The sequence below is a fragment of the Phodopus roborovskii genome, unplaced genomic scaffold, assembly GCF_943737965.1.
Source record: "Phodopus roborovskii unplaced genomic scaffold, PHOROB, whole genome shotgun sequence".
NCBI lineage: Eukaryota > Metazoa > Chordata > Mammalia > Rodentia > Cricetidae > Phodopus > Phodopus roborovskii.
The window spans coordinates 39,190,721-39,216,336 of NW_026126418.1; the positions used below are offsets into that span (position 1 = coordinate 39,190,721).

The 25,616-nt window shown below is 39.9% G+C and overlaps 1 protein-coding gene across 3 annotated transcripts in view; it reads left to right on the forward strand.

Annotated features, from left to right (window-relative positions):
- Positions 1-25,616, forward strand: part of Cobll1 (cordon-bleu WH2 repeat protein like 1) — a 146,412-nt gene that overhangs the window by 57,506 nt on the left and 63,290 nt on the right. The window lies entirely within an intron of this gene.

Genomic DNA, 25,616 nt, shown 5'->3' on the forward strand with positions numbered 1-25,616 from the left:
ATGGGTAGGCGAGGAGTATCTTTTCCAAAACTGACCAAGTGCCCAGTGCCTAGGTCCCTGGACTGAAAAAGTCCCAGAGGCATCCAGCCCCGACCCTTTAGAAGGCTGAGGCTCCAGGCTCTCAGGTCAGAGGCTTGTCCCTTACCACACAGAGTTGGCAGTTTCTATAATTCTTGGCTGCTGACAGGAACAAGCAGCAGCAGGTCCCACCTGCTTGAATTAGAGCCTTGATACAGGCCTTGGAATCTGGGAACCCCACGCTCCCTGGTTGCAACTTCAGAACTTAGGGTATTGTGATCCTTGGATGCGACATCCCTGGCTGAGAGTGAGTTTAAATTGTTGGCCTGTAAGGTTTGACAGCTCTCTGGAACTCTTTCAGTGACCGGTACACAGGGTTTCTTTCTCTTCCCCAGCTCGTTGCAGCCTCCTCAGCCTCTGTTCCCTGCCTTCTCTTGACTTCCCTCCTACAGTGCCTTCCTCTCCACTGCCTCTGCCCTTCTCCATTTGTCCCTGTCACACTCTCTGCCTCTTCAGCTCCTCCTCATCATTCATGCTTGTGGTCATTGTTGCTTCCTCTGTCTCTGCCTTTGCCACTGTGCTGCTGTATTTTCCTCATTTTACCACCCAGCCTGCTCTCCTAATGATGACCAAAAGTTGATAAGAAAAGACCACTCAAAAAGGGAATCTCTTGTTGTCTTGTTGGACCTGACTTTGTACAACACTAGAGAGCAGCACAGGATGCCTTTCAACTGACTCACAAAGGGAGTGGCACAGCGGCATAGTGTTTCCATTGCTTCGATAAAACACTATTATCAACAGCAGCTTGGGGGGGAAAGGATTTATGTCACCTTACAGCTTATATAATCCATCATTGAGGAAAGCCAAGGCAGGAAACTGGAGGTAGGAGCTATTATCTCAAACCCAGACCAATGTTTAACGGAGGTGCCTATTTAACATATCAAGGTGGACCTGGCCACCAGGCTCTCCCAGCATCCCTCAGGCCCTACCTGTTGAAGGGTACAGACTGCATACCATGCCCCCTAATCTAAACTTACTCAGGTTTCCCTATGTAATACAGCCATTTTGGCTGTGTCAGTCTCTTGGCCCAGGCCGCCCCTCTTGATCACTGTCTACTCTCTTGCTCTCTGTGTTCTTCTCTGTCCACACATAGTCCAGCTCAGGGTCATCAGGGTCATTCTCACTCTGGACTCTTCCAAATGTCCCTGCCTCTGGCTATGCCCTCCCTTTAATCTTTTAATCTACACTAAACCTCTCCACTATACCAGGAGTACCCTCCCGCTTCCTTCCTTCTCTCTCCTTCCTTCCTTCCTTCCTTCCTTCCTTCCTTCCTTCCTTCCTTCCTTCCTTCTTTCCCCATTCAGGAACTGAAACAGAGGTTATGAGGATCACTGTTTACTGACTTTCTCCTCATTGCTTGCATAGCTGCCCCCCCTTTTTTTAAAATTAAATTTAAATAAAGTTGTTTTACATGTTAACCCCAGTTCCCTCACTCTCCCATCCTCCCTGGTCACCCCTACCAACCCCAGCCCATCTCCTTTCTGCTTCTCAGGGAGGGTGAGGCCTTCCATGGAGAGTCTTCAAAGTCATATCATTTGGGGCAGGGCCTAGGCCCTCCCCCATGTGTCTAGGATGAGAAAGTATTCCTCTATGTGGAAGGGGCTCCCAAAGTTCATTTGTATACTAGGGATAAATACTGACTCATTACTAGAGGCCTCTCAGTTCTCCTAACTCCCACATTCAGGTAGCCTGGTCGATCCTATGGTGGTTTCCCAGTTATCAGTCTGGGGTCCATGAGCTCCCCCTTGTTCAGGTCAGCTGATTCTGTGGGTTTCTCCAGCCTGGTCTTGACCCCTTTGTTTATTACTCCTCCCTCTCTGTAACTGGATCCCAGGAGTTCGGCTAGTGTTTAGCTATGGGTATCTGCTTCTGCTTCCATCAGCTACTAGATGAAGGCTCTAGGATGACATATAAGGTAGTCATCAGTCATTATTGTGGAAGGGCATTAAAGGTAGCTTCTCCACTATTGCTTAGATTGTTAGTTGGTTTCATCCTTGTAGATCTCTGGACATTTCCCTAGTACCAGATTTCTCATTAAACCTATAATGGCTACCTTTATGGTGTATCTATTCTTGTTCTCCTCCATTCTTTTCCTGTCTCAGTCTTCCTGCTCCCTCATGCCCACATCTCCCCTCCTCTTCTCCACTTCTCTTTCTTCTAATTCCCTCTCCCCTCCCTCCATGCTCCCAATTTGCTCAGGAGATCTTGTCCCTTTCCCCTTCTCTGGGGGACCATGTATGTCTCTTTCAGGGTCCTCCTTGTTTCCTAGCTTTTCTGGTGGTGTGAATTGTAGGCTGGTAACCCTTTGCTCTATGTCTAAAATCCATATATGAATGAGTATATTCCATGTTTGTCTTTTTTGTGACTGGGTTACCTCACTCAGGATGGTTTCTTCTAGTTCCATCCATTTCCCTTTGAATTTCAGGATTTCATTGTGGTTTTCTTTTGAGTAGTACTCCATTGTGTAAATGTACCACATTTTCTCCATCCATTCTTCAATTGAGGGGCATCTAGGTTGCTTCCAGGTTCTGGCTATTACAAATAATGCTGCTATGAACATAGTTGAACAGATGTACTTGTTGTATGAATGTGCATCTTTTGGGTATATGCTTAAGAGTAGAATTAGTGGATCTTGAGGTAGACTAATTCCAGTTTTCTTGAGGAGCTGCCATACTGATTTTCAAAGTGGCTATAAGAGTTCACACTCCACAGCAGTGGAGGAGTGTGCCCCTTTCTCCACATCTCCAACCAAAGGAAATTAATTATACCCACAAAAACATAGGCATTAGCTAATCCCACTTTACCAACAGCCAAAAGAAAAATGGGGGAAATCCACACACAGTACCACCACCATCAACAAAACCAGAACAAACAAATTAACAATCAATGGTCATTAATATCCCTCAATATTGATGGTCTTAACTTGCCTATGAAAAGACACAAGCTAAAAGAATGGATACGAAGGCAGAATCCATCCTTCTGCTCCATCCAAGAAACTCACCTTAACTTCAAAGACAGATGTCACCTCAGAGTTAAGGGTTGGGAAAAGATTTTCCAGTCACTAGGACCCAGGAAACAAGTGGGTATAGCAATACTTATATCTAATAAATTAGACTTTAAACTAAAATCAATCAAAAGAGATGAAGAAGGTTATTTTTTATTCATCACAGGAGAAATCTATCAAAATGAATTCTCAATTCTGAACATCTATGTCCCAAATACAAAGGCACCCACATTCATAAAAGAAACATTACTAAAACTCAGTCTCACACACTTATAGTGGGAGATTTCAACACTCCACTCTCAACACTACACAGGTCCACCAGACAGAAGCTTAACAAAGAAACAAAGGAACTAATAGAAGTTATGACCCAATTGGATTTAACACACATTTATAGAACATTCCATCCAAACACAAAAGAATATATCTTCTTCTCAGTGCCACATGGAACCTTCTCTAAAATCGATCACATCCTTGGCAATATAGTAAACCTCAATAGGTACAAAATATTTGGAATAACCTCCTGTATCTTATCAGACTACCATGCTTTAAAGTTAGAATTCAACAACACAAATTGAAACCTACAAAATCGAGGAAATTGAACAATGCACAATTGTAGCCTGCCTTCCTAAAGCACCAAGGACCAGTACAGGGTTGATAGTGCCCACAAGAGCTGGGCCCTCTCACATTAGTCACAAATCAAGAAAATGTCCTACCGACTTGCCTTCAGGCTGGTTCTGTAGGAATATTTTCTCTTAGATTTCTTTTAACCAGATGACCCTAGCTTGTGTCAAGTTGACCTAAAACTAGCCAGCACATACAGCCTGTTGATAACATCTTGAAAAAGATTGGACAAGGATGTTTACGCCAGTCATGGTCCAGTCCATCATGTAAATGAGAAGCATGTTCTACCAATTGTAGCAGTATCTTATGCAAATGAAGGACAGTATTTGTACCAATCATAAGCTTTCTGGCAGGGTGAATAGGGAAAGAGGGCCTTCTCCTCTGCTCTTGGTGGGAAAGCCTGCGCAGCCACCTAGAGTTCACTGAGACTCAAAATAGCAAAAGTGTAGAGTAGGTTATCTGAAACAGTCATGGCTGGGTTGTGCCTTTAAGATGTGAGGGTGTGTTTTGGCCACAGGCAACTGTGGTTGCCATGTGGTTTATTCAGAGCATCAATGGAGTGTTCAGAATGTCTGCCTGGTGCTGGCATGGATGTAGTCCATCTGGATGCTGCTTAACTAGTAAATGTTTCCACAAGCCAGCCAGAAAAAGAAAAGTGTCCAAAAGTTGTTAATTGTGGTTTTAACCTCTGTCTCCAGTGTTTTTGCTTATTAAAAGGCTTATTACTAACATTAGCAATGATTTAGCAGTATTTTGCAGTGATTTAGTAACATTTAACTCCTGTTCCAGGGCTCTAGGAAGAGGTGGGTCCTTCTGTTTTCAGTGTGAAAAGATGGTGGTCCACATGTGTCTGCTGCTTCTCCTTCCTGGACTTAGCCTAGGGCTACCTCCTGATGGAAGCACCCTAGGAGGAGGTGATAGTCGTCCCCTGCACATGTGAAGTGCTTCATGGGATCAGCTCCATTCTGTTGTTTATGGTAGTCATGTCTGGGTGTGTGGTTTAATGTCAGCGATAGGGAAGGGGCTTTTACTCCTGTGGTTCTGGCCAACCCTGGCAGACCTTGTGTGGCTGGTACCCTTTACTGCTTTTGGCAGTGCCCATCTACCCTAAGAGATGTATGTATCCTGCCTTTTTAAAGAGACAAGTGGAATCTGGCATCATATCTATGGAATCACAGTGAAAAATGTAGTTATTATCATACACTGAAGGGCTGATCTCCTCTTTATATATTATGGGAAACTATTACAAAGCTATGCCTACTAATAAACTATTGAGAAAGCATTTTCAGATACTTCGGGAAATTTTCATTTTCTAGATGAAATTGTACCTTCAGTGGATTTTCTTAGTGCTTCAAACATGAAGCTTTCGTTAAATGTCATTATTACAAAGTATCGGTCTTTGAACAGATATCTACCTATTATATTAAAGGTATTCATAAATTGACTATTTTATACCTAAAAACTATGGTAAAATAGACAAAATAGAGTGTCCTGTCCCTGTCATCCTGTCCTGTCCTGTCACTCTCCAGACCAGGGATTAGGTACAAACCACAGCCCAAAACTTGTTTTCACAGAGTGTTCTTTTATTAAGGGGGAAAGAAAGTTAAAAGTGGCTGCTTTCTGAATCAGGCAGAAAACCAGCAGCCAATGACCTTGCAGGTATAAATTTTAAGAGGAGAAGAAGGGATTCTGTGTTGGAACGGGTTAGGATGTGTTGGAAAAGGAGATAGAAGACTAGTGAGAAGGGAAAGGGAACCAGAGAAAGGGATATTTGTCTCACGGGGACAAAGGGCTGCCTCTGGTTAGAGAGGAGACAGACTGTCACATAGGCAAGTGGAGGTTTATAAAGGTAAAAATGGGAAACCTTGTGTTAGGATGAGGTGTTTAATCTTAATTGGTCATGTTAATTAGGTGACCCAAAGGGGACTTTTGATTGCAGGATTTCATACTTTAATAGCTGGACCTTGGAAGTTAAACTCAGCAGGATGTGGCCAAATAAGGGAGTAGACCTTGGGTGCTAGCTTCAAGATTGTAATCTAACAGTTTTTAACAAGACAGGATATGGGGGAGAAGGGCAAGGCTTGCCAGAGCCGTGTTTGCTGAGCTCAAACTGGCCATAGTCCCTTCCATAGGTAGCATTTAGTGATGTGCAGAGTTGTGTAACCAGCGCTATTACCTGGCTATGGATTATTTTATTATCCTAAAGCCTGAGGCAGGAAAGATGGCTCAGCTGTTAAAGGTGAGGCTTACATCCAAAAATAAAAGAAAGTCTTCCTATGTAAAGATTCCTGTTTCTGTCTCTTTCTGTTGTTGACAAAAATTTTCCTGGGGATATGCAACAGACACATTTACTCCATGACAGACCCCAAGTATAGATACCACCAAAATCTATTTACCTTGTGAGCCAATAAGTTTTATTGGGGTTACCTAAGGGCATACAAATGAGGGGTTCTTTATAGGAGCAGAAATGAGTCAAAGACGTTACCAAGGCCACCCAGGCAAGGGTGACAGCTCACAAAATTTGGGAAACTTTAGCATGCTACACAGCCAGCAGGCAGCTCAACAGGTTGGAGAGTGTCCCTTCCAAGTGATTGAGTTGCTCTAAACCTCTTCCAGGGAGTCCAACTGCTTTGTGCTTCTTTCAGGCAGCTGGTTTGGGCTCAGCCCTTCTTTGTAACTTGGCTTGTCTGAGACTCTCACTAGCTTTTATTGCTTTCTTTTTGGAGGAGCCTAGTGGATCTAATTAGTTTCAGGGACTTCCTGGAGTTATTTTGAGTTGTCCACTTTCCTTTTCCTAAGGAGCTTCACTGCAGGATGGAATATTTTCAATCTGAGAGGAAATTGCTACACAACACTTTCTCCTCCAAACTATAGCATCTGTTAATTAATGTGCCTACTGTTTTGTGTAGTCATATGATTTTTTTTTTTTTTTTTTGCAATAGGTTTCAAAGCATTGGAAATCGGCAAAGTATTAGAAATCAGCTGGTTTGATTTTTATTGCTGAGTTTATGAAATTAAACATAGTGACCCATTGATTAGTTCTATTAGCATCATGAAATAAACTTTCTAGTCATCTGAATACTTTGAAACTTGTCGTCATAAGAGTTAATTTAAAAGTGATGTGTCTAGACAGTTTTGTTTAATATCAAAGTGTTGGTAACTTATAGAGCAAATGAAAAGCTTATCATAGTAAATTTAAGTAGCAGTAGAAGTCAGGCCTTTCATGGGCTATTTTAATACCAACAGTTAACTTATGGAAAAAATTAGCTCCCAAGAAGTTTCATTCTGTAATCTGTATATCTGAATTGGCAAAATATGCATAGAGGTAAAGGGTACACATCAAAATAACTGGAAAATTAGAAGTGTTGTCCACACTTAAGAAATGTTCCAGATTACAAGATTAAAAACTTGTGTCTTCTTTATAATTGATTGTATGGGATAGGAAGGTAGGTTAATATACAATAAAAGTCTTTAGTCAATTGAAAATAATCCACTGATGTTATTAATTAGGAAGTTTGCAAATTCTCTAAACTGAAGTTTTAGAAAGGTTTGAACCCCCCCCCCCCCCCCAGGGCAAACCTTGCTGAATCCAGGTCATTTTACTGTTTTTCTCTATGTGCTTTTCTTATGCGTTTTTAGTTTTGATTTGCTTTGAGTATGTCACACCTAAGTTTTTGAAACAAAATCAGGATGGAAGATTTAGTTTGGAGCACTCTGGGCATTGGATCTGCCTTTATCACAGTGGATAAGAATGATGGTTCTAAAGTCAGGCAGCAGTGGTACAAATCCTACCATCCAGGAATACTGCCCTCTTGATTGACAGTGAAGTTCTTGTCCTTGACTTGTCCTGAGCATCTCTTCAGGGAGCTGAATGTTTTTCTGTGAGGTTGTAGAAAATAGCAAACCCTGCTTAGGGAACCCTGCATGAAGTCCCCAATGTTGGGAAGCTCAGCAGCTCTGACCAGATGACAACACCAAAAAAGCTTCCCTAACTAAAAGCTCAGTGTCAGCGTAACTGTCTACAACTTGTTAGTTTCAATTTTATTTTCAGCAACTTTTGCAAAGTTTTTCCAACCTCTCTCAGGAAGTAACTAAATACACATTGTAAAATTCAGAACATTAGAGAGGGAAACACATTACTCACTGTTAGTGAAACTCTGAATGTGTGTGTGTGTGTGTGTGTCTATATTGACACTTCTCCAGTTAGGAACCACCCCTGGGGAAATCTGCACAACACAGGCAAGGTCTTAAGGAGTGTCTGTTCTAGACTGACTAAGTGGGAGAGCAAATTATAAGCTGGAATGACATTTACTCCATGTCCAGAGACCTCACAAGGTGACAGCAGGTCTCCACGAAAACACAGCGTCTCCCTCCATTCCTGCCTCCTAAATTTCCACTTTGCCCAGCAAATAGACTCTCAGCACCACCCAGGGCAAACATCATTTGACTTCTAAATACAGCACAAAGGTGAATGTGCACAAAAGTGGGGTTACTGTTGAATAAATAAGAGTACCGTGCTTTGTGGTGGCATTGATGCGTCTCTTCGTGGAGTCCAGAATTGTCTATCCTGAGCACCAAGGAAAACAGTAATCAGGTCTTAGGGTCATGTGTACTTCCTGTTTTCTTATTTTGAGACAAGGTCTTGTTATGATTCTGGTCTGGAATTCATAATCCTCCTGCCTCTACTCCACCCTCCACATGCTGGGATCCCAGGCTTTTGTGCCACCACACCCACCTTAAATTATTCATTGTCGTCCCCCCCACCCAGGGGGTGGGGGGTAACCACCTTAAAATTGGTCTGGAGGAAAACTTTCTTGAGAAGTCTCAAAACTTTTCCATGCAGTTGACCCAGAAGCTTTAAATAAGTGACCGTTCATCTTTCACCTGACCAATGACTTATTAAATTCGAAGGGAAGAATTGCATGTGATATCTTTACTTTTCCAAAATGGCTATTAATGAAGACTTGCCTGTGATCTTTTTGTGGCCTCGGGAAACACAGTGTTAGCAGTTCATGCGGTGAGCACCCATGCCGAGGTCTTTATAGGCACGCTTAAGTTTTCTCTGTAATCCCTTGAGTGGCTATTATTCCTACCCCATTGCACAGATGAAGATAAAGATAGAGGGAAGCAACAGCTCCAGTCCACAGCATGCCAGTGACTATTCAAGAATCAGGCCCAGGGCAGATACTAATCTGTTTCTTTCTTAATGTACTCCTTTAACTACAACCTTCTGTTCTCAATATAGTGGTAGTTCTAGGTATGGCTATGATACTTTACTACTCTGTTTGTAGACTCCAAGGTAGCTTAAGATCTGAAGTTTACCCTACTCAGTATAGCCTTCCTGGGAGAGCCCTTGTCTTTGGATGCCCAGACTTCTTTTCTCTCCTGTGTTGGCTGTTCTTCAGTAAGGAAGTTGAACAGTGTCCTCATCCTCTGACCTGTTATCTTGCTGTGTTAGTGCTCAGCAATCTCCCAAAGAGTGGGGCTCAGGTAACAATGAATGAGCCTCTGGGAAGGTCATTTGGCCTGAGACCCAGGAGGTCTCAGGATTGGTCTTTTTGTAGTCTTTGGCAACTCCTGGGCACTGTGCAAAGGAGCAGATAGGAGGAGTGAGATCTAACTGCTGGCCTGGAGTTTCAGTGCTGTTCTTCCTTAGACATGTGGAAGTGGGTTGTGGGATTACATTGAAGACTGACTTGGAAGCCCAGAGTTCCAGTTTCTTCTAGAAACCTGACCCATAGTGACATTCCTGTTCGCTGCCTCCAGTCCTGTCTTCTTATGCCAGTTTCTTTTACATTTGACCCTGTAGCAGCCTTTCTTTTGGACTAGCAACCAGCTCCCAAATCATGACAGAGACTTATTTATTATGAATGCTCAGCCTTAATGTTACGCTTGTCCCACCAGCTCTTATAACGTAATTTAACCTGTTTCTCTTCATCTATGTTTTGTCCTGGGACTTTTTACCTTTCTTTCATTCTGTGGGCCCCATTTCACTGCTAACTCTGTCTGTCTGTCTGAACCTGGGCATCTCCCTCTCCTTTTCCCTCATTCCCCCCCCCCCCCCCCGGGTCTGCCTCTCTGTCTCTGTCTCTCTCTCTCTCCTTTTTTCCTGAGCCTAAACTCCTCTTCTTACTATTCTTTCTGCCAGTCCCACATATCCCTCTACTGCTTACCTGTGGGTCTTTTTATTAGAGCAGTCAGGTGCCTTAGGTAGCCAAGGTGAAACAGCAACACACTTTACATAATTAAACAAATGCAGCATAAACAAACATAACATACCTTTACACAATAAGACCCTTTTAAACCTGCTGTGTGCCTCAGTGACCTCGTGTTAAAGACATTCTTTTACAACTCTTACAAGTTGCTTTAGTATACAATGCTGTATTATGCTCGATTATGAGCCTCATCCATCTTGGTTTGAAAGTGTTCTTCAAAGGAATGTTGTGAACCTTTTTTTAAGTTCAGGCTTATAGAAGGACTCCATTTCCCTTCCTTTTGATGTTGTTTGGACATGCATGGAATATTCATGGAAATGGAAATAACAAATACTAATTCCACTGTACTGGTTAGTGTTTGTTTGTTTGTTTTTGTCAGTTTAACAGGAGTTAGATTCAAGTGGGAAGAGACTCTCAGCTGAGAAAATGTTCCATAAATTGGCCTGTAGACAAGCCACAAGCCTGTGAGACACTGTCTTGATAAATCAATGATAGGGAGGAGCCAGCCCGCTGTAGGAGGTATCACCTCTGGGTAGGTGGCCCTGAGTTGTAGAAGGAAGCAGTCTGATAAAGTCAGTAAACAGCTTTCTTCTATGATCTCTGCATCAGTTCTGGCTCCCAGGTTCCTGCCTTGACTTCTCTTATAATAGACTGTAAGCCATAATGTGAAACAAACCCTTTCCTCCCCAAGCTGGTTTTGGTTACAGACTTTTATCAAAGCACTATAAAGCTAAGATACCCGAGGGACTTGAAAATGATCTTGAGAAATAGTGACCTTTCAGGTGAGTATTTATTTAATAATAGTAACATGCGCACATGCGACTCGCCGCATATTATTTCTTTTCTATTGTAAGACCACTGGAAAACTTTGTTGTTTGCCAAAAGTGAAGCTGAAAATTAATTTTTAAATTAAAAAGTTAATATACCAGATGTGGTGGTTCACATCTGTAATTGGAGAAACAGAAGCAAGAGGATTCAAGATATCCTTGGCTGTATAGTGATTTCCAGGCCAGGCTGGGCTACAGAATGAGACATTATCTCTTACAAGCAAAACAAGGGAAGGTTAAAATTTAGAATGAAATTTATACTGAAGTGCATGTGGTGTTTTACATTGCTATATAAAACACTAATAAATAGAAAAAATGAAATGCAAATGGGATTATATTTATAAGCTTATCTTGTATAAACTGAAAATTATGCTATTTTTTATTTTAAAATCTAAAATATATAGCATTAATTCACTTTGTTATTTTAGGCATTAATAATAATGTTCTTTAGAAGTGTATATACACTTCTAAATATATATACACTTCTAAATAAATATATACATTCATACATATATAATTTTATCACTAGGTTTCCTAAAGGACAGTTAGTCATAATTTTATATACATATTTAACAAGATCATGTGGGTTCTCAAGTTTGTCTTTATTGCAGGCCTTGAGTAAAGAATAAACAGGTACCTCTTTGAATTTAGGTCGTGATACTGACAATGTTTTCACAGGAACAACCTCACAAAATAAACACACAGAGAGACCAGTGATAAAATACTTGAAGAGAATTGTGGTACTGTAACATGATGCCTGAATATGTTTACAAGGAGGGGGCATTTGAAGGGAGATCTGAATGACAGAACTCTTTAGAAGAAGAGAATTCCAGGCCTAGAAGGCAGCCAGACAGGCTGGAGATCTGGGGCACACAGACCTAGAAGCAAAACAGTGGTTGCTGGAGCACAGTGGGCAGAGAAGGGCACATAGAACCAGAACTCTCCCATCTTGTTGAGCCACCTTGGCCAAGGTAAGCCTGGGATTCATTCTGAGCCCCATGGAGACTTTGCAGGACTTGGGACAGAGGTGGCAGAGAGCAGAGGTCATGAGACAGTGATGGTATGGGGTGAGGTGTTGGGGTCAATCAGTGTGTTGCCCTGATGAAATGCATTTATATGTGAGTTGAATGTGGGGAGCAAGGAAAAGAGAAATGGAATATTTGATACTCTATCCCAGGGAGTCTGTATTTAGGATGACAAAGGTTGAACTGAGGAATAGAGAGGCCACTTATGGCACATTGTGTTTGAGATGCCTACTTAGCTACAAAGACATGGCAGAAAATTAGGTGATAATAACTAGGAAGGGTGAGACTTACCAGTGATGTAACCACCTGGGGACCTGGAGAATGAACGTCTAAGGGCCATTGTGCTGCTCTGGGCCCCAAAGGGACAGCAGAGGTACTTCAGCACTCACTTGGGGAAAGCAGATTGGATTGCATGTACAATTCCAGATTAGTATTTTAAGATGGACAAGGTGAAAAGCAGTCAGCGATGTAGGACTAGAACAGAGCCCAGTTCTTCAAAGTATGAGGGTAGGGGGTGTCACTGTAGATAATGAATATAAAGGACCCTTTCAGAGATGCAAGGGTGTAACCTCATGGATTAGGCTAAGAGCAACTAAAGCAGGGAAGTTGCCAAGTAAGCATGGATACCTTTAAAGGAATGCATAGATTTAGTTTTCCACATGGTATTATATATACGTATGCAGTGATTGATTCCTCCATCAAAGTACATTAAAGTATCTACTTCATTCCCAATTGCCTTTTCCCTGTCCTTTTATTTTATTTATTTTAATAAGAGCATTCCTTAGCTGGCTTCCAGTGTTCATTGCGGTCACCATACTACATATCAGGTCTTAACACTCATGATCATCTTTTTAAAGAAGGTTGCTCTGCAGAAAGGTATAGATACAAGAATAGAAAGAACTGTAGAAGAAACCAACATATTTAACGTAAGCGTGGCAAGCTGAATTCAATTCCAGGTCCCACATGGTGATGCATCTCCTCCTCCCTCACTGATAATAATAATAAAAAGAAAAAAACAAAAACAAAAACAAAAAAACAAAAAAAAAAAAAAAAAAAAAACGTAAAAGCCAGGAAGGAAATTTCAGAGGATGTTCTTGATTGCCTTTATATTTACCTGTGTCAGAGCCACCGTTACATAAATAGAATAAGAAATAATGCTTCCTTTAGTGAAAGTAACAGTACGTATAATTTTGTATTGTTTCTGTGACTTTTATTTGAATAGCTTCCATTTGATATTGAGGGTCTTGGGACAATTCTGAATTGTTGCAGAGATATATTTGCATTGTAAAAGGACTGGCTGTCAGATCACATTTCACTCCTAGGTTGACTTCTCTGTGGCAGGCGTGGGGTCCCCAGCTCCAGTCCCAGCTTCTGTTAACTTTTCACAGTAGACAGTTGTGTTTGCCTTTATGCCAATAGATGAGGATCAGCCAGGGCTTTACCATGTCCTTGTCCTTTTCACACAATCCACCCCTAACTACTGTTTTTTTCATGGGGTGCTTTCTTCTAACTATTCTTTAAATAATATGAAGGTTTTCCTTTAGTATTATACAGATGTACTCCTTAGTATTAAAGTGTTTAAACAATCAGATGGGATAGTGCTTAAAAACTATCTGGTGTATTGAGATCTGCAAGCATTTATTGCTTTATAAAGGAAACAAAATTGACTTTTGTAATTTCTTGGGAAAAAAAAAAAACCTTTAGGTTTTGGGGGATGAAACACATTCTCTTTTTTTCTTTAAAAAAAAAAAAAAAAAAAGGCTAAATGTTACATGATCACTCCCAGAATTATTTTCTAAGAATCATCAATTCTTGCTTTTATGTATTTGTCAGAGTTAAGAAGTGCCTGGTGTGTGTGTGTGCGCGCGCGTACACACACACAAAACACACGAGAAACATTGGGCTTGCAACAGAGCAGGCATTCAGTTTACCATTCTCTAAGATCGAATAGCTAACATGGGCTGTGTCTAAGAGGCATTCTGGAAGAGTTAGTTGTAAGTAGGTCTGTTTTTAAAACTTTCACCATAATTTACTTTTTCCTCATCAGTTGCTTTAAAGATGCTAATATTTCTCCTTTGAACAGTCATTAATAGTAAATATTTTATACATGAGGACTCTTTTTTTCTAGGTCAGCATCCTGTAGAAAATGCTGAGAACCTTAGTTTTGTGAAATGATGTTATTCTTCTGGACAGCATTAAATGTATGCAGTTATGTAACCTGTGCTTGTTGAGGAAGTTGTAAGTTAACTTTCCTTCAACTCTTGTGTTTCTAACTGTTGCTGTCCCTTATGTCCTTGAAGCATGGTAGACATAGTCAAGTTCTTTGCAGATTCTGCTGGATGATTCAGTCAGATAGCTCTTACCTGGGGCTCTAATTCTTTTTACAAGGTCTAATCGCAATCTCTCAGTGTTCCCAAGGAATCCTAGGAAGTGTTTGCTGTTTTTTCCTTTTGATATCATTAAGTAACAGACACAGAGTTGGTAAGTTATTTGACAGAGAAATTGAAACTGGAGTGAAGGCATTAGTTTCTCAGCGGGCTCATTTCCTTGTAGTAAACTGATTCGGACCTTTCTATCTTGACCTTCTAGGTAATGAGTAAAAACTGCATGTAGTCATATTTACTTGAATTAAAGTTTAAAAGGCCTGTAACATAACCGATGAAGCGGGCGTTGGATCAAACATTAACGCTGCCTCTGTGGACTTTGAGTAAGAACGGTTGTTCAGAAATTCTGACTGGGCTGCTGCCTGGCCATTTACAACTTTGTTTCATGTAAGAGCACAAGCTGCAGTTTACACTGTGTGAGAGCTAAAAGGCTTTAAAAAATCAACAGCACTGGGGATTGGACTTGGGGTCTTGCATGTACAATGCTGTACCCTCAGATCTTTGTGTGCTAAACAACTGATTGTTTATTAAGGACTTTTACCACCCTGTAGATAGTTGCCTGGCATCATGTAATGTAGGTAAATGGGACAGTACTTTCAATAAGTGCTAAATGTTTGACAAAGAGTATCTGTTAATAGACCAGCCTCGTCTACAAGAGCTAGTTCCAGGACAGCCTCCAAGGTCACAGAGAAACCCTGTCTCGACCCCCCACCCCAAAATATGCTAATAGTAAAAATATTTCTTTCAATTGAAACTCCAAATAGTTTGAATTGAAAAGTTGATGACTTAGAATAAGATGGGGCTGGAGAGATAGCTCAGAAATTAAATGCACTTTCTACCCTTCCTGTGACTGGTTCTTAGCACTGATGCCAGGCATCTCACAGCCACCTCTAGAGGATCTGACACCCTCTTTAGCCCTTTTCTGGTACCTACACTCAAGTGGTATACCTTCACTCAGACATACACATGTTATTAACAGTCAATAAGTAAAAATCTTAAATTATGAAAATGATGAAAAATGTAAGTTAACATTGTCTTGTGACCTTTTATGTTACTTTTTAAAATACAGTTGTATGCAGGAGTCTTCCTAGTGCTAAGATAGTTCAAACCTTATAATAAATTAGTAGCGATGATTGCACATGGGAGACAGTCCAAATTTTGAGATTACAAGTTCACTTGCTCTAAATCTAAAGCCTGGGAAAATTTAGTCCCAGTGCAATGAAAACAAGCACACACATATTAGGGGCTATTTCTAAATAGAAATCCAACTTACCTAATTGAGTTTTAAATTGCCCATAGAAATCAATGCATGAGACTTTTTAAATTGTACTAATAAAGAAATACGTTTACTTACAAGTTTCATACAGATCAACAGAAAATGCAAGTTCATATTTCATTTTAGAAATGATGTAGTTTTGTTACTATCTGTCACTGGTTAGTTGGCATGTAGCATGAGGCTTTAGGAAACAAATCTGTGTGTTCATGTAGTGGATGAGGTCAGAGGGTCATGACTGGAAACAGGCATATTTCATGATGTCACTACTAAGGAAGAGGAAAATAGGGTGACTGTTTTGTTGATTCCCACTCACTAATCTCATGTTGTTTGGGAAGTAAATTACCATGCAGAATCAGGCAAAGAAACTGAGCAATAAAACTATTCAACACAAAGTCATTGCACATTCACTCAGTATTGAGAGTATAATTATATTCTATGTTCATATTGAAATAATTACTCTTTAATCTTCAGAATTAACTTTAGGTGTGTTTCTAACAGTGTTTAGAAATTTATCTTTGAATGGTGGGTTTAAGTCCCCTCCTGTGACTATTAGCCTTGTCAGAAGAAAATGGGAAGTAATTCACATGAGGATACATTGGGGTTGTGGATTGATAAGCTGTGAGGAGTGTACAATTTAAAACACATTTTCCTGGAATCAACCTTTTCCTTTTCATGATGCATGCTGCTCCTGGGCTGTCCTCGCTTGTTAATTCCAGCTGCTTGACAGAACTTCCAGTTGTCTGAATCTGGTTTTGTTTTTTTTTTTTTTGGAGTAACTTGGTTTTTGTTTTTCGCCAGATCCAAACCAGTGCAGTATGCACACTGGGGACCGGCTTTGCCTTTAAGCTACACTCACGGCCTGGGCCACTTGGGTATTACAGCTTTTAACTTCTTGTAAAAGTGTCTTTTAAACTCATATGTCTGGTTTGTGTTCTAGGAATACTCTATAATAATCTGCCACTACTGTAAGTGCCGAATCAAAACACATAAATGTATTCCCGAGAGAGAAACTCTAGAAAATAGTTTCCCCTCTTGTTTAAACAATGAATTATTTAGTATATCAAATTGACCTGTCACATGAGCTTTGTTTAGGATTACTGAGTTGATTTTCATCTTGAGTTATAAAGAGTTAAGGTGGTCAAAGTTAGCTATAATTCCTGAAAGTGATATGGTACACACACACACACACACACACACACACACACACACACTCTCTCTCTCTCTCTCTCTCTCTCTATATATATATATATATATATATATATATATATATATATATATACTCTATATATATATATATATATATATATATCTCATAAAACAGTAAAAGTAACCATTATACCCTTAATAATAAAGGCCTCATGCTTTGCTTTAAAGAAGGATGGTAGAAGGAGATTGTGAAAATATAGTAAGAACAGTGTGAATAGTGGCAACTAAATTTTGAGGTGAAACAGAAAATGACCTTTTTATAAAACCGCTATAATAAGCACACCGATTCTTATTCAGCATTACAGAGTGACTGTACTGATGTGGATCTTGCCGTCTGTACCTTGGCGTTTGTCATAGTTAGTGAACCACATCTGTTTTATACGAATTCCTGGGCTAAAATGGCTGAACAGTTTCTTTGTAAGACTCTGAGCTGTGATGACCACTGCTACTCAGCATGTTACACATCTGTGCCCTTGTTTCTAGATCCACCTATTTCCCCACGGAACCTTTGTGTAAATGAATGTGCCATGTGTTTTGGTGACTCCGATTCTTGTTTCAATGGAGGAATAATTGCAGTGGATGTTATAATGGTTATTATACTGAGCTGCCTTCTGTGGAAATGATAGGGTAGTTAGGAGGGCTAACAGAGGAAACCAGTTAGGTTTTTTACAAATGCCCCTGTTTTTCTTCTCCTTCTTCTCCTTCTCCTTCTTCTTTAAATTTAAAATGATTTAATTAAGTTTTATGGATCATGAAAATATGGGTCTATTGAACTTTTCTCAGGCTAGGTGTTGTGCATGCCTTTGTTCTCAGCACTTTATTCTCAGTCAGAGGCAGGAGGATCTCTGTGAGTTCAGGGCCAGCCTGGTCTACAGAACGAGTTCTGGGATAGCCAGGGCCATTAGTGTGCACGCATTAATTGCTTTTCTTCTGGTAGCATTCACTTACGTGTCCTTTTGTAGAAACCTGGGGTCTGTGTTTGTTCCGTTTGGTGTACTGTTTTTCTCCCAGCACCTCACTCATTTGGTTTTTAGGTCTCACAATGCCTTCACCAGTCCTAGGAGCACAGAATGTGGAATGTAGTCCCTGAATGGCATGGGGACAAGAAAATGCCTTTGGATATGAACTGCTGGAGGTTAGAGATCTAGATCTGTAGTTAACTGACCGATGACAAAGAGACCCTTCTCTTGGGAATTTGTTCCTTATTTTGTAAAATGAGCAGAAGACAATATCACACCATGTTGTTGTAATAATTACTTAAGGACTCATAGAAGCTCCATTTTAGTGGACAGGTCATTTTTGGGACTTATAAGAACAATCGACTAATATCAAATAATTTACATGGTCCTTTGGCTGTAGGAAATGTGACTTCTTCTTTACCCAAAGCCAGGGAGGACTCTACTAGTCTTGTGTGGTCTTCTTCACATCCTGTTTTAGTCCCTGACCTATCTCACAAGAACATAAAATGTATTCTTAATTTTTCATGATTGGAGAGAATGTATTTAAAATGATTTCACTGGGTGACTTGTCAGACTAATAGTATATGAAAGTAAAACGTATGACTTAGAATAAACAGGAGGAAGCTAAATCTGTTTCACTGTGATAGAAATGCTAGAAACCCTGTTGGTTGGTTACACAGGGTGAACTGCCAAAGACAGGTTTATTTTGTGGATGCATCCTCTATTTAAAATAGCAAAAAGTAATTCTTTGTGTAGGTTCTTGCCTAAAATGGTGAGAGAAAACTCACTTTACAGCATATGCATCAAAATCCCTATCCCATTGTGCTTTTAGCGAGAAAGATTTTTTTTTTAATTTGGAAAATATTTGTCTACATGACAAAGTATGTATTTGTGTGTGTGTGTATGTTTCATTCCTCTAAAATATTTTATTAAGCTGTATCTTTAAGCAAATGAAAACTACATGTTTTTCATGATAATAAATCTCACAATACTTCGACTCTGGTACTTTTGCACTGTGCTTTCCGTTGCTAGTCAAAAATCTGTTAATTTTGAGTACTCAAAATTGTAATTTACAGTAAGCCTTTTAGATCTACTTGCTGCTTTTATGTAGAGTATGTGAGTAAACCCCTTTGTGTTTACCATGGTATGCTTGCAGTAAAGAAAAAATAAACAAACCCCAAAAAAGAAAACAAAAAACACCAGCAATAATTACAGAAGCAGGAAAGCCAGGGCTTCCTCAGAGACCTTTTGCTGCTAATCCATGGTTTTTGCTAATGTTCTTTGTGAATACATATGTGCTTTTCAATGTTATTGTCTCTTTTTTGTTGACATGCTAGGAGTTTTACGATTCCTCTACAATGACTAATTGTATTTACTCTGGGATGGGCAATATGTCGGAGAATGTGTTTTAAAATATATTTTTATTAAGTCTGATAATTTTGTACCAGTACTTGATCAATAAGAACATGTAAATCGAAACTATTTAACTGCAGACTATTTCATCCTCAGATAAAAGGAATTTATGTTTATAGAGGAATAAACTGGGGAGATACATATGTGTGTCTCACCGCTGCCTAGATTATTGTTTTATTGAGATAATTGCTCAATAAGAGTCAGCAGGTTCTCTGTCTGCAAATGCTTGCATGAACTTAAAATAAAAAAAAAATCAAGTTTCTGGTCATGATTCCCTGAGGATATGTCCATGTATGATTCAAATTCTGTAGCTTTTATGTAGAAATACTATAGAAGTTCCCAAATTTTAGTTAACTAAGTTGCTCATAAATTCACTACGCTGGTAAAACAAACTACATGTCTGTAGAGTTCCCACTTGGGAGCTTATGCCTAGTTTGCATGTATAAGCCTTCTGAATTAAGCCTTTTGAATATCATCCAAATTATGCTTTTTTCCTTTTTTTTTTTTTTTTTTTTTTTTTTTTTTTTTGAGACAGGGTTTCTCCGTGCAGCCCTGATGACCCAGTTCTCTCTCTATAGACCAGGTTTTTCTCAGACTCAGAGATCTACCTGCTTCTGTCTCCCATGTGCTCAGATTAAAGGCGTGTAATACCACATGGCTCCTATATTTTAAATATGCAATATATAAAGAGATGTTTTTATAACAGTGAAATGAGATGTTTTGGAGAGGCATTCTAGTGTGTCACCCCAAAATGTGCTATTGAATTAAAGACCATAATGAAGAATGAATCAAAACCAGAAAAATCAAGGAATTTCTTGTTAGAGAAGATGTGCACAAAGACTTGTGTTTGAGAGTTCTTACCAGCAGCATTTTCAGTAGCTAAGAAGGAAGAAAACCCAAATACTTATCAATTGGATGGTGACTAAATCAAACATCCCTTCATATAGTGACTGGTACTAGGTGATAAAGAGAAACAGAGTTTGGATGGCTACTCCAACATGGATGATCCTTAGAAGTACCAAGCTCTATGGAAAAAGACAGCTAACAGAAATCAGTGAAATGTCCTCAAAATAAATATATAGAGTCAGGAAGTATGTTAGTGTTGCCTGGACTGTGTGGGGTTATGTTTGGAACAGTGTTACTAGAAACAATAAAAAAAAAGTCCTTTTGAAATTATATATGTACACAGAGGCTAAAAATGGGTTTTTGAACTCTTGCGGCTGGAGTTACAGACATTTTTGACACTAAATATTTGGGTGCGAGCACCCAAAGTCCTCCAGACCTTCAGCAGAGCAGTCAGCACCCTTATCCCCTGAGCCATCTCTCCAACCAAAAAGTGATCTTATATAGGATAAACATACAAATGCCAGAGGAGGAATGTTGAAGGTCCAATGCATCCTCTGATTTTATAAGAGAAGGCAGGAGCCATTATTTATGAGATCAGTTTTATTGCAATGTGTAGTGATACACACACACACACACACACACACACACACACACACACACACACACTACCTGAACTTTAACTCACATTTTCCTATTGGATAGCATTGAACTTAATTTTTGTACCTAGTTTTAGTTGCCAATTTTAAACCTTTACTGTTCTAAATTCAATTTTATTATTCCCCCTGTGTGTGTGTGTGTGTGTGTGTATGAGATACACATACACATGAGAGAGAGAGACAGAGAGAGAGAGAGAACATGTGTATGACATTGTACTTGTGCAGAAGTCAGAGGACAACTGTATAGAGTCATTGTTCTCCCATCTAAGGCTCTGAAGATAGACCTCAGGTAGTCAGGCTTACAATGCCCTTCCTTTATTGCTAGTGTGTTTTAACACCCACCCACACCCCATTTTATAACTGGAATGCATGCTGCTTACTGTTTGGAGGGGTCTCTGTTATTGGTTATGGATGTGTCTTCTGTTGGTTATAGATGTGGAAAGTTTTTTTCTCTGTGAGTTATCTTTTCACCTTAGCAGGGTCTTTCACATAACTAACTTTAAACTCTGACTTAAGTCAGTTTATCAAGTTTGTAAAGTTGTTAACTTATTTTTAAATCCATGATGACCTGGGCCTGAGAACCTTTTGTCCAACCTGTGGGTCTGAATGCTTTATCTAGTATGTTTTCATGTAAATGTTTAGAAGTTTACGTTTTCCTTTTATGGTAGCATTGGGTTAATTTGTTTCATAGATTCTGCTTCATATTTTTAACAGTTCTCCTATTTGTCAGAACTTTTAGATGGCATAACTATTCTATATTTACCAATGTTATTGGTTTAATTTTATCCCAACATGCACCACTCCTCAGCTCAGATTTAACACAATGGAGACTAATGACTGGATACTGTTTAATATTTACCAAAGTTCATATTTGATTTTTGAGATATGACTTTAAAGTATTTTTCTTTCACTTGTTGGTGGCCGATCTATCTCCCTGCTTGCGTAGAAGATAATTCATTCCTGTTATTTATCTCTCTCTCTCTCTCTCTTTCTCCTCTCTAATAATTCTAAATCACACATTTAAGTTTTAGAATTTCTTTACCTGTCATGCTTTTGAAAACTAATAAAATACATGGACTAAACTTTTAATGACTTTGTGTAAATATTTCTTTGCATCTGTTTGTTTTGTCAGAATGTAATACAAGTATGCATTGATAATTTTCTCTGTGATAAGTTCCTTTTTCTTTGCATCTTTCTGAGTGAGATATTTACCCCCTTGAAACAGTGGAAGTAGATGCCACATATATAAAATCTTTTATTCTTAATTTCTAGTGTGCCTGTAAAGTGTGTTCTAACTTTTGTCTAGTTATTTCTCCCTGAGTTTTTATTAATAGAAAAATAGCGGTATCAACCAGATTTTATTACTTTTAATTATTAATTTTGAAGTACTCTCTTATTTTTGAAACTTTTACTTCTTTATTTATGTATTTTGCCTGCATATATATCTATATCCCATATGTGTGAGTTACAAATAGTTGTAAACTGTTATGTGACTGCTGAGAATTGGACCTAGGTACTCGGGAAGAACAACACCACTCCTAACCACTCTTACCCCTCCAGCCCTGATTTTTGTGGATTTTTTCTTTAAAGAATTTTCACTTTGTTGTTTTGGGCTTGGTTCTCTCCTTCCCCTTTACCGGTGTTCTGGGGGATTAAATTCCTTTGTTACTCCCATAGAGCAAATGCTTTCACCTGTGAGCCATCTTTCCTGCCCCTCTTATTGCCATTTTAGACAGACTTTCGGACACTCCTCTGACTTCTTCATATACATCTTGGAAGGTATCAAACAAGATGCAGTGGAAGCTTATGAGAAAGGATGTCATGTTCAGCCACTGCTGACATTGATCACTCGTGGGGCAGACAGGTGTGACTGGAACTTGTTGACTGAATTATGATTTCATGGTTTTAGTTTGTTACACAGAGAAATCATTAGATTTTTGTACCTTCCCTGAGGAATGAAGAATGGCTTGTGGGAGAGTGCTGATATTCCAGGTACTGAAATGTAAAACAATGAGGGAAACACAATCCAGAAGACACTCAGAATTTCTCGTTTTCAGTTTATCAGAAGCTCATCTTTTTCCTAGTGTGTTTGCCAAGTGAGAGGCAGGCACTTGGGAACGGAACCTTTTCCAGATTTCCAATTCCTGGGAGCCTCAGAACAGACCCATAAGTGTCTGAGGGCATGTGATCTTTTCACCAAACATTGCCTGCAGACTAGCTCAGCCACTGTGCTCTCACAAGTTCAGCACATCTCATGTCTGTTGTCAGTATCAACAGAAGTCATGCTCAAATCTTTGAATGTGGTAGGACCTATGAGCCTCTAAAATACTGTGTTTTAGAAATACTGGAAGATAATCCAGAGTAGCCATGGACAGTGAAGCCAGGACTTTATTACCCAAGAGGGTGTGTGCCATTTCTCCAGCCTTCCAAGGGGAAAGCAGTCACTGTTGGGGAGGCTGAGGTTGCTGTACATCTGGAATCTGCTTTACTGCATACACAGCAGGCCTTATTTAGACTACCAATGTTAAACTTGAGGAGTTTGGCATTCATTTGTGGTCGTGCCACATTCTGTGCGCCTTGGGACAAATTTCTTCCCTTCCCGAAACCATACTTAAAGTGTAATGTCAACTGCCTCGTGAAATGAAATGTAAAATTTAAAGAGACACACAAGGCTTAGTGGTGGATATTCATGGATTGTATTCTTTCTTTGCTCCTCTGCTACTTGGCCTTGGCTCATCCATGGTTTGGTTTGGTTTGGTTTTATATGACTCTTTGAGCTCCCAAGGGAATGCTGTGCAATAGCTGTTGAGAGCTTTGGCATTAGAACCAGAAATCTTGATATTAAAACTCTTCTCCGTTGGTGACATTAGGCAGCACCTCCCACCCCCAAACCCCCACCGCTGACCCCGCCTTTCTATGCTGCCTCTCCTCTGTTGGCACTTACCACATTGGTGGTGTGAAGATGGGTCAACACATCCGGAGGCACTGAAGACAGTTCATCTTTGTGATGTCTAGTTTTATGTCTACTTGATACAAGCTAGTCATTGCAGATAGTGGGACTTCAATTGAGAAAATAACTCAATAAGATCAGCCTGTAGGCAAGCCTGTAGGGTATTTGTTAATTAGTGACGTGGGGGGAGGACAGCCCTTTATGGGTGGTGCTCCTGGGTTCTGTAAGAAAGCAGGCTGAGCAAGCCATTAAGCAGCACTCCTCTACGGTTTCTGCATCATCTGCTCCTGCCTCCAGGTTCCTGACCTGTTTGAGTTCCTTCCCTGGCTTCCTTCAGTGATGAACGGTGATATGGAAGTGTCAGCCAAATAAAACCTTTCCTCTCCAGCTTGCTTGTGGTCTTGGTGTTTCATTGTAGCAATAGAAGCCTTGAGACAAGTTCTCCTCTTCTTCCTCCCTTCTCCTCCTTCTGACTTCTCCCTCCTCTTCCGTTCTTCTTTGAACTACTTCTTCCTCAGCCTCTTGGACCACCCACATCTGGCTAGGTTATTTCTAACACATTTAAGGCTTTCCTCTTGAGGATATTGGATAACACTATTTTGTTAAATACTCCTGTCCTTTATTGGAATTTATTGTCAAGACTTAGATGGTAATTGGATAGGTGCTTGCTTTGGTAGAGCGAATACCCACTCTGTACTGAGACAAGAGAGAATACGAAGGTCCAGGTCCCAACCTTCAGGGAACTTTTCATCCAAACACTAAATAATAAACAAGTAAATGCATGAGCAAGATGATTTCTAGTTGTAATAGATATGATGAGGACAATGTCATGTTATGAAGGGATATACTGTTAGGACTGGGGTTTGCATCTCTTCTGAGAGGTCTGGGAATACTTCGGTAAGGAGTTGGTTGTTGTTGTTATTTTGATTATGTATAATTAAGGCTTCACTGTGAGTTGTTTTTTTTTTAAACATGTATACAAAGAATTTTGAACATCCTCCATACACATCCCATTCTCCCCCTTTCCCCATATTTCTTCAGGATTAAATCTTTTATCTAAAGTCAGAATGAGCCCAAGGAATAGGTGATTGACAGTACAGTGCTTGGGAGTGTTTGGGGTTGAGAAAGCTGTGCAAGGTCCTCAGGTGCGAAGGGACTGGGTCTGTTTCAGAAAGGGAAAGACACCCATGTATTACATACAAAACAGACATATGGGATAGACATAATAGGAGAGCTCAGGTTTCCCGGGGCTAGCCCAGATGCTCAGCATGCACTAGGAAGGCTATGTGGTGTGGGTTACTCTACCCTTCACTCTGCTGATACAGTTCTGGAGAAGGAATTTGGCTTTTGTAAGGTTTCAGGTGCTGTTCCTGGTGTTTGGAAACCAACTGAATAAATTCCAAGGGGACTTTAAAGCTAATGTAAGGGCTTTAGGATGCACTGTCAGTGTAAGGAAAGCCAGTGGAGGACCAGAGATAGGAACCTGAATGAGCGACATATTAGGAAATCGGTTTCTTCTCCATCTTCTATGGGTCTCAATTCTGACCATAATGGAGTTAGAATCATACTGGATACAGAATTAGAAATGCTGCAGACAAGATGAAAAGTTCAGTGTTAGTTATAGGATACCTGTAGAAACCTGAGTCAACTGAAGTTTTGGTATTTTAAAAATGTATCCATCGTTGGGTGTGATGATTAATTAGACTGCAGACATGGTGACCAGCCTGTAATCCCAGCCCTGGAAAGCTGAGAGGTGGGGATCCCAATAACAAGCTGGCTGTAAAGACTAGGTATGTCTATGAACTCTGCATTTGATCAAGAGGTTCTGCCTCAAGAATACCATGCAAGAACAATGGAGGTCTCTGCATCTACACATGTATACCCACACATACAAATATGCTTGCATATACACACCACACAAGATAAATGGTAATGAAGAGTCGTATATGTAGACAATAGTTACTAAACACTTGTGTCTGGCTGTCTTCTCTTTCCCCTGTCCCTTCCCATCTTTATCTCCTCCCTCTCCATTATTAAAATCTTCTGCATTTAGATAACCTATAATCTCTATTTGACTATTTTTACTTGGCTTGGGTGACATTCAGTGCTTTGGCAGATTCGTGGCATGTCATCAAAACATTAATAACACAAGAAGT